The sequence below is a fragment of the Gopherus evgoodei genome, chromosome 1 (assembly GCF_007399415.2).
Source record: "Gopherus evgoodei ecotype Sinaloan lineage chromosome 1, rGopEvg1_v1.p, whole genome shotgun sequence".
Classification (NCBI taxonomy): Eukaryota; Metazoa; Chordata; order Testudines; family Testudinidae; genus Gopherus; species Gopherus evgoodei.
Window position 1 is genome coordinate 145083764 of NC_044322.1, and position 13535 is coordinate 145097298.

Here is a 13535-nt window from a genome sequence, read left to right on the forward strand (position 1 = left end):
CTTAGCCTCCTCTGGCCTATTATACCTGCCTCCCATGGATCTGGGATTTCTGAGGGTAGCCAGTGTTATGTTCTGGATATCACTGAGGAACAATTCAAAAGGACTCGGGCTGGGGTGCACCTATTGTTAACCTGCAACGTGAGGATGGGGCTGACTTGGGCCCAAGGAAATTGCTTGAGTAGATGAAAGGCCAGTGGTGGAAGGGAGTTGACACCCAGCCACCATAGGCAAGGGTACCTCTCACCATAGATGGGGTAACAAGGTGACTCATAGTCCTGGATACCCCATAAACTGCCACAACTCTCTCCTGGAGTTAGTTGCTTTAAATGCTTTCTCTGAAAACAAACAAGAAGGACTTCATTGCAGGTCTCCCACATCCCCAGGTGACTGCCCTAACCCCTGGGCTACTGAGTCATTTTCTCTCTCTGGCCCAATGACTCTTTATTTAAGCAAAGTGGAACAGCTTCAACAGGAGAAATTGTGAGAGACCCCCCCCAAATATCCCATAGCTCAGTAGATGAGGACTTCTTGTACATTTATAGGCCTCAGTTTTGAATTCCTGCTCAAATTGGGCAGAGTGGGGTTTTGAATCTGGCTCTCCTACACCCTGGGTGAATGTTCTAATGACTGAGCTAAAGGGACCACAATCACCACCACCATCACCTTGTGCAGGGTTTGATCTCTAAGTGGCCTCTAAAAATATTTGCCAGATTGAGCCTCCCAGATGAGATAGGTGAGGCAATGCCTAGTTTGAGGATCCCACCAGGATTTAGGGCATTGGGACTGTGGTGGCTTTGTGCATGCCTAGTGGCAGATTTTTAGGTGCCTAATGGACTTCAATGGTGGAAATTCAGGTGCCTAGGGACTTGACACAACTACAGAGTTAGGTGGCAGCTAATGTGGGTTTTGAGGATCTAAATTTTGCATTTTGGAGCTTAAGGTGTCCATGAGGTGCCTATGTCCTTTTGTGGGTCTAGCCCAAAAAGATCAACCTATTTAGCTTATGAAAAAGAAGATTGAGAGGTGACTTGATCACATTGTACAAGTACCTTCCTGGGGAGAAAATATGGGGTATTAAAGGGCTCTTTGATCTAGTGGAGAAAAGCATAACAAGAACAGGTGGCTAGAAGCTGAACTGTAATAAGTTTATATGAGAAACAAGGCAGTGTTTGTTTTTTACAGTGAGGGTGATTAACCACTAGAAAAATCTACCAAAGAGAGTGGTGGATTCTCCATCTTTTGGGCTACATCTGCACTTGGTGCTAGGCATGTGACTCTCAGCTCACAGAGATGTATTTGTGCCATCTCTTATCCAAGTAGTGCACAACAAATAGTGTAGCAGTGATGGCATGGGCTAGCTGCCCTGTGTATGTACCCATGGGGTCCAGATGGGTTTGTAGCTGGGGGGCTAACCCATGCTGTCCCTTGCTGCTGCCATGACTACACTACTATTTTTAACGCACTAGCTCAATGAGAGCTAGCACAAGTATGTCTCTGTGAGCTGGGAATCTCACATCAAGTGTAGGCATAGCCAAAATGTCTTCAAATCAAGCTGGTCTACATTTCTGCAGATAAGTGTTAGCCAAACAAATGTTTGGGGGTATAGGAGTAACTGGATGACATTCCATGACCTCTGATGTACAGGAGGCCAGGCTAGATAATCTAATGGTCCCTTTTAATGGCCTTAAATTCTATGAATCTATGATACCGTTTAGAACAGATATCCATATTAATGCCCCCTATGTTGTTATTTATACTGCTGAAAACTAAGTTTGTTGAAGTATATTTATTAACAATGTGCCTTGGAGCCACATGAACTAAAAGCTTAATTCTGCTGCTGTTGTAAACATGATCTCTGAACACTTTCAACTCCCTCCATTTTTTCTTTTTATCTTCAGAGAAGTTCATTAAGAAAGCAGGATGATAAAGCATGCTGGACTTTTTGTGTTAAGTAACGCACAACCAGAAAACTGCACATAATGAAAAGAAGTTGATTTATTTGACTAATAATAAACGCCTCATAGCACATTAGTGCTTTTTGCATAGAAAGAGTTAAACAAAACATTCCCACTGTATAAACTTTGCTCTTTAACATTAAAATGCACTTTATTCATACCGCAGATTTCTCTTTCAGTCGTGGCTATTGTTTGTCACTAACAGCTAGCTTTTGTGAAGTTAATAAATGTGCATAATAAGGACATAAAGGTATGGAGAAGTAATACTGTAATCCTTTTGTTTGGATAATCAGTCTAATGTATGCAAATTAAACCTTATTAGTACTAGGGTTTTGTGTCTGCTTATCAAAATGTGCCATTTTCATGAAAATTGGAAGTCCATTATATAAAGTTATTATTAACAATCATTTAGGAATTATATACGGTATGCAAATTAAAGTTGATTACAACTAATTAAGGGCTTTCTTTGTTATTTGACCTTGTCTGCTTTTTATGTAAATATGTTTCTTTTGGTCTGGCATATTTTTAGACTCAGAAAAGTATATTAAGACAAGTTACACTATGTATTTTTTAATATATTTTTGTGTTGCACAAAAAGCCCCTTGCTATTGTCTAAGCACCTCATTTCACATAGGCACATTCTGTATGATGATATGCAGATACATATGCCAGGAGGTTATAGGACTGCTCTGTGAGGAGGACCAGAGGTACAATTTCAATAACAGGGAACAATCACAGTTCGAAGGCCATTCAATAGTTTAATGGAAAATGATTCAAAAATAAAAATCCAGTATGAGATATAAACAGTCTTCATGCCACAATACCCTTTGTTCCACTATTTATTGAACTGAGTAAACCTTAGGTTACAGAATTCAGCTATAGCAGGTAATAAATGCTCATGCTCTACTTACGAGGTGCACTGCAGAACTTAATTGTTTACTATGTCCCTGGAAAGCACTGAGCTAAGGATAAATGACTTTTAACACAGAAAACATAGCAGGTCCAGAAACAACCACCTCCAGGAAGATTTGTGTATCTGTCAGGAAAAGAGAAGGCTGGGCATTAGGTGAAATGAAAAAATATCATGGTAGGGGACTTCAGTATGTTGAATAAAAATACTAGTGAAAACCCAGGCTGCAGTTTTGCTGGGTTTTGTAGCTGGAAAAAGCAAACTGACACTTACTAGTGTGAAGGGCGTGAGATAGTATATTTAGTTGCATATCAGAAAGAGACTTGTAATCAATGACTTAAAACTCTCAAGGGCCTTCAAATCTGAATATGAGATGAAGAAACAAAGACTAAGGGGGTGGGGAATGGATGGTGAAAGGGATAATGGGAAGTGAGAGAAGAGTGACACAAAGCTATGGGCTCTGTTCTGGATTTCCTCATTTATATCATGGATTTTGCCACTCCTCTGGGTCCTGAATGGCTGTGTACACACTGATTCAACGAAGTACTTGAGCATGTGCTTGTGCGCTCTCCTACAATAGGGATGCTTCCTGAATCAGGATCTTTATTCTGCTCTTCCCGTATCTCAGACATACTGAGATCAGTAAAGCAAGTTGCAGAAGTTTTGCTGGATGGACATTTTGGGGACTGGTCCTCTATAGTTGCCAAGGTGTATGTGGGGGAGGGACTGGTTGCTAACAGAGTGTATGGAAGTACCAGCCATGCTATGAGACGGGTGCACTGTAAATGTGTAATGTTAGTGTCCCTTGTGACGCTGGCAGAGCAGGTGGCAGCTCATGCTGAAGCATCAGGCCAATTCACCTGTGTATTAGTATAGATCAAAGTGATTGTTACATGTATAAGAATGTATTTGGTGTTTAAATGTTATGAAAACTAATGGGATGCATTGTTTTTATTTATCTGGTCCTGTTATAAAATAGTAGCAAACATTTACATTGTGTATACCCCTGTAACTTAAGGCCACATCTACACTACAGAGTTAAGTCGACTTAAGTTATATCGATGATCATAAGCTGTTTTAATTACATCGGTTGTGCATGTCCACCCAATGCTCCTTGTGTTGGTGGAGTGCATCCACAGTTGGTGCTCTTGCACTGATAGAACATTGCATTGTGGGTAGCTATCCCACTGTGGAACTCATCATCTTCTGCCACTGGGAGCTCTAGGAACAGATCATGGTGCATCATGGGGGTGTGCTTGCCATCCCATGATGCAGTTCATCCCACCCCATCATTCCATGGGCTTCCGACTTTGTTTTGAAATTCCTCGTCCTGTTTGCTCAGCATGGTCAGTGGGGAAGACACTGTGTGAACTGTGTGAACAGAGCAAACAGGAAGAGGAATTTTAAAAATTCCTGGGCCTTTAAATGGGGCAGGGGTGCATACTTGTGCACCTTCAGGGAAGCGGAGTTCAAACTGCTGACCAGAAAGGCCCTGATGGGCATTGTGGGACAACTCCTGGAGGCCAATTATGGAGACATAATCAAGTGAGGTGTCTACACTGATGCTGCTTCATTCTAACTAAGTGGTAAAAAGCCCTATGCCTCTCATTGAGGTGGTTTTATTATATTGGTGTAGCAGGGGAGTTACATCGGCAGGAGGAGCATTTCAGTATGACATCTCCACTGTTTTATTGATGAAAGCTGACTTTTATTGACAAAACTGTGTAGTGTAGACAAGGCCTTAACCCATCAAAGGAGAAAGATGCCTTGTTGAATGCAAATGAGGAACTTTCACAGAAAAGTACTAATTTCAAGGCAAGTCATCCTTGTGTATGATGATTGGAGGTCAAAGACTCAAAATGAAATCCCCACTCTCTGTCATCAAAGGAAAAGCCCACATGGATATTGACCCTGTCAGCTTGTTTTCTATGCTAAGAAGCTATAAGAATGGATTCAAGGAAAGATCCTTCATCTTTGGACTGTTTGGACTCTTACAGGGAAATGTACCAGATGCAAAGTGAAAATCCCAAGAGACAATCTGGAAACCCTGAAAAGGGTTTTGGGAAGTTGCCAACTATATCACTGCCACCATTTGTAATTGAAAACTGTGACTTATTTATATCTCCATATCTCATAAAGCTGGAAGGGACCCTGAAAGGTCATAGAATCCAGGCCGCTGCCTTTACTAGCAGGACCAAGTACTGATTTTGCCCCAGATCCCTAAATAGCCCCCTCAAGGGCTGAATTCACAATGCTGGGTTTAGGAAGCCAATGCTCAAACCACTGAGCTATCCCTCCCCCCTATTACCTGTGCATAGATTTTATCTGCATTAATCTCTCAGTAACTTTCATTTCCTTTTTCTTAGCTAATAAACTCTGAGTTAGTTTATTATATAATTGGCTCCTAGCATTGTCATTGGTGTAAGACCTAGAGTACCAATCTGCTCTGAGGTAAGTGGCTAGTCTCCTGGGACTGAGAGCAACCTGATGTATGATTTTTGGTTTGTGACCTTTTGTCACTAAGTCCAGTTTGTCCGGGTGGCGAGATAGACTTGAGTGTCTACGGGGACTGTCTGTGACTCCATGGGAAGACTAGTATAGTGATCCAGTTATCATTTGTTACTGGCTTGGTGAAATCTAATATAGAACATACCACCAGTGTGGGGTGTCTGCCCTGTTTTTCTGACAGTCTGCCTTGAGGTAGGCTCTCACAGCTGTGAGTCACTCCAGATAGTCTGACATCCTAAAGGTTGCAGCAGGGGGCTGGATGAGGGTGACTCTTGGTCCTAACTCCCTCTGCCATGGCTAGCGTAGCCGTGCCATCTCAAGAGGTGGGAGTGTTCATTGAATCCTGTAGAGGAGTAGTGGAGTATCAACCTCTCCTCTCCCAGAGAAATTGTGACTTTGATGTCCCTTCCTCCTTGCTTCTAAAGCCACCAGTGGATGAAAGCCACAATCTGCCCCTTTATCACCCTATGGGCAGCAGAAATCCGTACTGTTCAATGCCCACGTCCATAAGTGCAATTCAAACAAGACTTTATTCTGCAGCTTACAAAAATATATTTATATATGTCACAGTGATCCAGTCAGGGAACAGAAACTTACCATGTGATTTGTGTCCAATCAAAACAGGTTGAATTTCAAATACTGAATCTCAGATATCTGCTGAAAACTGCTTGTTAGTAAGCTACAAACCAGTAATTATTGGGAGTGCTTATTCAGCTGATAATACTGAATAATGAGCACCTGAGAGAAGATAGCGATCTATCTGTGGACAAAGAGGCAAAGTTGATTGAGTAGCCTTATTAATTATAAATGATTTAGCCAACTGAACTGCAGGTACATTTCGCTCAAAAGCTGCTGGTGGTTGCTGAGAGAGCCTGGTATCATAAAAGAAACCAGGAAGAAGGAGAAATGGTTTCACAGCTAGTGGCAGTTTAGAAAGGTGATAGGGCTGTGCCAGTTTACACCTGCGGAGAGATCTGGCACTATGAATTTGATGCTATTTTGTGTTACGCCATTCGTGGCTGGCTTGTTTGCAGTCTATGTAGTGAGATAATAAAGAAACACCTATTGCCTGAGCCTGGTTTCACACATCAAAAGGCTGTGAAAACTGGAGAGGATAAAAACTTATATCTGCCAAAGTCAAACTCAGCCATCATCCTCTGCAATGGGCCAGCATCATGCTGAAGACATCAAAGGGGAAGCCAGTGTCATGATGGGGGCCTACATATGTACAAGTGGAACTCAATGGACAAACAACCAGTCTGCCACTCATTCTTTGTGATGAAGGGTGACAATCCATTTACTGGATTTACTGAGGCACTGTCACACACTAATGTTGCCTTTCTCGATAGCCATCAGTATCAGAATAGTTATTGTCTGCTATTTAAGTTGTGGTAAATCAGAATTTCAGTAAGGAATAAAGCTAGATGGTTAAGAGTGGAGGAGAATTTAGTGGCTTCAAAGAAAAAACAGATGTTGGGATTTAAAAGAGGCCGTAGGCCCCTGTGGCATGATGGCGGACTTTCAAAGATCTTGGAAAAACATGCAAGAAGGCAGTGGAGATGTGAGAGTGGTTCTCTGAAGCCCCTTTGTGGAACAACCCTTTAGTACACGGTCTGGATATTCAGATTCCAAGGACCAGAATTCAGGTAGTATTAATATCAGAGGTGGACTTTTGTGAATAAATATTTTAAACCCTTCCAGTGACTCACGGTCCATTTTTTTTATTCCAATACAAGTTTATAATCGAGTCTTATAGATATAACCAAGGGTCATTTCCATTCATAAAGATATGAGTGCATCATCCTTAATGGATGGGAGAGAATGCTCATTGTACTGGGTGTAACTGAATTTGTTATTTATGCTTATAATGCAGTTAGGGGAAAAGCTAGGCCCCTCCTTCATGGCTGTGGAAGGCCCCTGTAAAGCAGAACTGGTCTGGATTCAGTGTTTAAGAGGGGGCTAAATATAGGGAGATGGGGCTATGCAATGAGTATATATGGTGTGGAACTCTGCCTTATGAAAGTACCTTGTTGGAGGAGCTGGGAAGGAACGGAACATGGACAAGATGGGAATCCACTGCTATGCCGATCCTCATGAATTAGGTGGGAAGAAGAGTATGGACGTGTCTTGTCTAGGTTACTTCATCCATTGGGTTAAAGTAGCCCTCATGGAGCAGCTCCATATCTGCGTGGAAGAATTTTTGTGCATTAGTGCAAAACAGCAATAAACACCAATACAATATTATCTCCTAATATGTGAACCTAACAGGACTTCAAACAAGTTTACTCAGAACATAAAGCAAAGAGAAATAAGTAGTGGAGTAGGCTAGAGGCATGCTGGTTGGACACATACAGTGTGGAACTGTGTCACTACAAAAGTGCTGGACAAATAGACAAGTAGTGAATGAACAGTTGGACCAGCATAAAAATTCTCCACTAAATGCATGGCTAGTTCTTGAGTGGATCTCATCAGAGTGTGATTCAACTTCTTATGCACAGACATTTCTGCACATTCTGCTTTCTTCTCCAATTTTAGGCATTGTATAGTAGTGGAAGTCAGAAAAGGTCCTTATGAAACATGAATAGATTCCAGAAATTTCACAATTCTTCCCCCATCCCCCTACAACCACCAGTTTATATGCTGAGAAGACTTAACAACAACAACAATCCTGGTATCCTTGATAATTATTTATTTATTTATTTATTTATATTATAGTAACCTCTAAAGGGACTAACTGAAATTGGGGTCCCACTGTGGTAGGTGCTATACAAACACAAGATAAGACACAATGATTGTCCGGTAGTGCTTATAACGTAAGCAGACAAGAATCACTAATGGTGAGAGGGGAAACAGGCACAGAGAGGTATGTAGATCCAACAGTATAAAATAGACTATTCCATTCACTGTGTTCCCTGTGTTTAGAACATACAAATCTTGCTAGATGTAGCAGGAATCTGCATGATCCTCCTGTCATACTTGTTTCGTTAAAGAAGTATTAAAAAGCAGAAGTGCATACTTGTGCACATTATTCATTCTGATAAATATAATTACGAAATGGCTTTAGAAAGCTGGACACAGTTGGAGCTTTATAATAGGCTGTCAGTGAAGCAATCCCTGTGATCCTAGGGTCTGTTTTTAGGTATACATTCGTTACTTCACACTAGCAGTAGGATCTGCATTGCAGGATGTGTTTCACTTCTCTGTTGATTAGCCCCTCAGCTTTTGATCCTCTGGCCTTATCACCCCACCCAAGCCATACACTAATTGCTTAGAGAAGTATTGCATGTCAGAGTGTCTCATAGCTCTAAAAAGCATCAGGTTGTAGGTGGTCTTAAGCATGAGGTTTTATGCCTTGTCTACCTTTCTAACTGTACCTATATTACTCATTTGTTTGTCCATTGCTGCAGAGACACAAAACATGTTATTGTTTAACATTTTCTCCAAAATCAAACTGTCAAATTGTTCTTCAGAGAAGGAGGGAAAGAAAACTTTGGGGGAAATGGGTGGGGCATAAATGACAAACTGGCAATATAGAAAGAACTACACAAAGCAGTGTTACCTGAACCACAAACATAGAGAACAAATCCCTCTAATCTTTAATCCCAATTTTATTAATAATTTTATAATTAACTCTCCAGATTAGCCATGTTGTAAATTGCAAATGGGCCTCTATTCTCTTTGGATAAGTTTCTTGGCATTTTTTTTCCAGTGCACAAAATGTTTTTCATCTCAGAATGTTGGATTTTAACACAAATAACTCATAGGAAATACTATTATTGTAAAACATTTTAAACCAGTGGAGTGGTTGAGCTGATTCAACAATAAAACACAGTCATTAAATGAGCTCTCTACTGGAGGTTTTACTTTTGAGTCATAAGTCCTGGACCTGCAATCAGTTCCACATGGGCATATACCTGTGTCTGCACAGAGCCCTGTTGACTTATTGGGTTGCTCAGCACTTTTGGAAATCAGGCCACTTACTGGGACATAGGAGCCTCATGGCTGTAAAGATTCAGAACACAAAAAGCAAAGTCATGCCAGTTATTTAGTTATATGCACCACTGGGCTCATATTTATTATTAATATCACAAGTTACTTAAATGCATGTTCAAACAGTAAATTTGATACTACAGCTTGTAACCATTTGGAGAATCTGTCTATATACAGTTTATGAATTCTGTATGAGATTATGAACTCTTTGGTATATGTATCTTTACCAAGCTGCAAACTCTATTCTGAATGTGCATTTTGTTGACTTCTTTGTTCTCCTCTTACCTTCATGCTGGGCTAGAATTCTAAGGGCTGGTACAAGGCTAACTGCAGAAAGTCATGAAATTTGGGTGGTTTTCTATTCAAAAAGGAGAGGGTCCTTCAGCAGTCATTGGAAGCACAAGAGAAAGTTACTGGGCCTGGAAAAACTCCATTATTTGGCAGTCATGAGCTGCAGGGGAAAGGACTCTGCTCAGGCCCAAAGAACTCTCCAGAATAGTGAGGAAGTGGAAATATGGATAGGCATGTTCATTAGTTTGTCTAGACCTGTGTCTGTCTTGTGTTAAGTATAGAGAATTGGAGTTTTAGAGTCCTGTGCAAAGTCTGTCTGTGTGTCTGTTTACTTTCATTGCAGCCTGCCCCTGAAGGAGTAAGCTGTAAACCAGTGAGCTTTCACATTTGCTGGGATTTTGGGAAATGTGCAAGAGCTGCTGGGAAGGTAGCATTAGTTTTAGGGTGTCATAAACAGATAAGTAAGAGTTAATAGAACAAAAGTACTTCATATCTCTTTTGCCTGGAAAGGGTTAACAAGAACAGTGAGCCTGGCTGTCACCTGACCAGAGAACCAATCAGAGGCAGGATACTTTCAAATCTTGAGGGAGGGAAGTTTTTGTGCCGTGCTGTTAGAATTTGGTTGTTGTTCACTCTGGGGGCTCAGAGGGACCAGACGTGCAACCAGGTTTCTCTCCAGTCTCTCCGATACAGGCTCTTATAAGTTCAGACTAGTGAGTACTAGGTAGATAAAGTAAGTTAGGCTTATGGTTGTTTTCTTATTTTCCAAATGTGTATTTGGTTGGAAGAAGTTCAAATGTGTATTTGGCTGAAAGGATTTTAATTTGTACTTGTATACTTAGGCTGGGAGGGTGTTCCCAGTGTCTATAGCTGAAAGACCCTGTACATATTCCATTTTTTTTTAAATTTACAAAGATAATTTTTACTGTTTTTTCTTTCTTTAATTAAAAGCTTTTCTTGTTTAAGAACCTGATTGTTTTTTTAATTCTGGTGAGACCCCAGGGGACTGGGTCTGGATTCACCAGGGAATTGGTGGGGAGAAAGGAGGGAAGGGGGAGAGAGAGGCTGATTTCTCTCTGTGTCAGGATTACTGTCTCTCTCAGGAAGAGTCTGGGAGGAGGAAAGAGAAGGAGGGAGGAAGGTGAATTGTCCTCTCTGTTTTGTGATTCAAGGAATTTGAATCACAGTGATCTTCCAGGGTAACCCAGGGAGGGGAAGTCTGGGAGAGGCAACGGTGGGGGAAAGAGTTTGCTTTCCTTGTGTTAAGATCCAGAGGGTCTGGGTCTTGCGGGGTCCCTGGGCAAGGTTTTGAGGGGACCAGAGTGTACCAGGCACTGGAATTCCTGGTTGGTGGCAGCGCTACAGGTTCTAAACTGGTAATTAAGCTTAGAGGAATTCATGCTGGTCCCCCATCTCTTGGATGCTAAGGTTCAGAGTGGGGAATTGTACCATGACATAGGGCTAGGCAATGGGACTGTGGGGTGTGAAGAGGGGTGTCAGATACAAGGTCTGCACCTGTAGTGTGTGCCTCGAGGTTTCAGGCCAAGGCCTAAACTCAGTCCAACCCCAGCAAGCTAAGGGCCTGTGGGATTCAGTGTTTGGATCCCCTCACAGCAGTCAGGTGAATGTCCACCAGAGATAGCTCAATCAGATCTATGACAAGATTTAGATAGTGATTCATTATCTTTCCCCAAATGCTGGGTAAATATCCAGAACTTGCGTTCACTCTCAAATTTAACATTATTTTCCCAAGGAAAGCAAGAATGAGAATGAAGGATACACCATGACTAAATAAACAATATGCCTTCTGTTGCATGGGCCTGAAATCTTCTCTTACCCAGGACTTCAGTGATCCCTAAGAACAGAAAATGACTATGAAATGAGCAAGCCTTTCCTAGTGGATTCTGGCAATACTGTGAATTATACCTTTTGGAAACATGTCTACCACTCTGCAGGAGCAGACACCTTTCTTGGGAACACGTGGTTACTCATTCAGCAGACTACCTGTTAAACTGCTGAAAATATTGAAAGAAAAACAGGGGGCCAAATTCAGGTCAGGTGTAAGCTATGATTTTACCCAATATTACAAACAAACACAGAGGGTCAGATTCTCTCCCCAGGGTTCTTAGTCACTGAGGTGGTGCAAAGGGGACAATTACTGTTAGTATCTGGATAGCTATGAATTCCCTGGAAGGATGGGGGAATCTCTCACTATGTATAAAGCTGCAGCAGCTGTCTTCTATGCTACTCTCCCCTCCTGGCAGGTCGGTGATACCAAAGCCCTCCATCCTCACTTTGATAGACTTTCAAGGATACTCTAACCTCTGCCAGGATTAGAACTAGAGCTGCACAGGGCAGAGAATGACAGACTCCCTGCTATCAACTTTCCCCTCCAGCTTTGAGGACATCTCTGGGCTGGAGACAATCAGGGCCAATATATTTTCTTTTAAAACAATAACATTTCTTTCTTTGTCCTTATTTTTGCCCACCGTGACATTCCCTGTATTATGCAGAACTGGTTTTTGTTTCCCCCCACTTTCCCTGTATTTTGAAGAACCTTAATAAATAAAAGATGTGAATACAAAATTGCTATTCAAGTTAAATTGTCTCAAATTATGCCTAGAACTAAACAAAAATCCAGTGATATGTGATTTCTCAGGGTGAAAGCAGCTCAATACTATTCAGTTCCATAGAAAGATATAAAGAAACAAAAATTAAAAAAAAAAGATGAGGAAAGCAAAGAAGAAAGAGAAATAAATAGCAGGTTAATATTTTAATGGACTAAAGATGTGTCTGAACAGAACAAGTGCCAATGTTTAGTATTTTTCTAAACTCAGTTCTTAGTATTCCTAAAACCATCAGCTCTATGGTATTGTCAGTATGTCATGTCTTTATTGTTTTTTATTTGTCTTGGTTTTCCTTTGCTCAACTGGTACACACAGTAGCCATGCACTGTATACTTCTTTCAAGACAGACTGCAACGGTTATAAATATCTCCCCTGTATTGAAGGAGGCAAATAAAAAAGTGGTAAGCTTCAGTGACTGGGCTTCTGAACTGTTTCACACAAGAGATTCTGTCAGTGAAGGGGGGGAGGGATAGCTCAGGGGTTTGCGTATTGGCCTACTAAACCCAGGGTTGTGAGTTCAATCCCTGAGGGGGCCATTAAGGGAACTGGGGTAAAAATCTGGGGATGGTCCTGCTTGGAGCAGGGGGTTGGACTAGATGACCTCCTGAGGTCTCTTCTAACCCTAATAGTCTATGAAAATAAAATTGTTGTCAGCTTTCTATTTTGTGTAGGCTTGAAGAAGCAAATCTTTGGCTACATTCAGAATAACAGTTCTAAAATTACAATCAGAACTGCGATTCCTCTTCTACTTCTTTGAAGCACCACTAGAACCTTAAGAATGGGTCTTTCCAAGTAAACTGATAGGGTCTTGCTCAGGCGTGGCTCTAGGCATTTTGATTCCCCAAGCACAGCAAGCAGGCTGCCTTTGGTGGCTTGCCTGCAGAGGGTCCACTGGTCCTCATGGCGACTGGCAGAGCGTCCCCAGTGGCTTGCTGCCCCAAGCATGCGCTTGGCGTGCTGGTGCCTGGAGCCACCCCTGGTCATGCTCACTTCCTGGATATTTGGATTCAGGTTGTGTTTTGGATGCCAATTTGACTACGAATACCCACAAAATGTTTTCGCTCTGTGTTTTCAGGAAATAAATACTGGCCAAATTGAGATTTGGTGTTCAGCATGAATACAGTCCATAGCCAAATGCCAAGAGACACATTTTCTTTCCTTCTTTCTTTCTTATAGACCTGCTTTTCTGCTCAAATACTCACAGGCTTGGTTTTCGTCTCAACTGAAGGAAACAAAATCTCCCATAAATTCTGT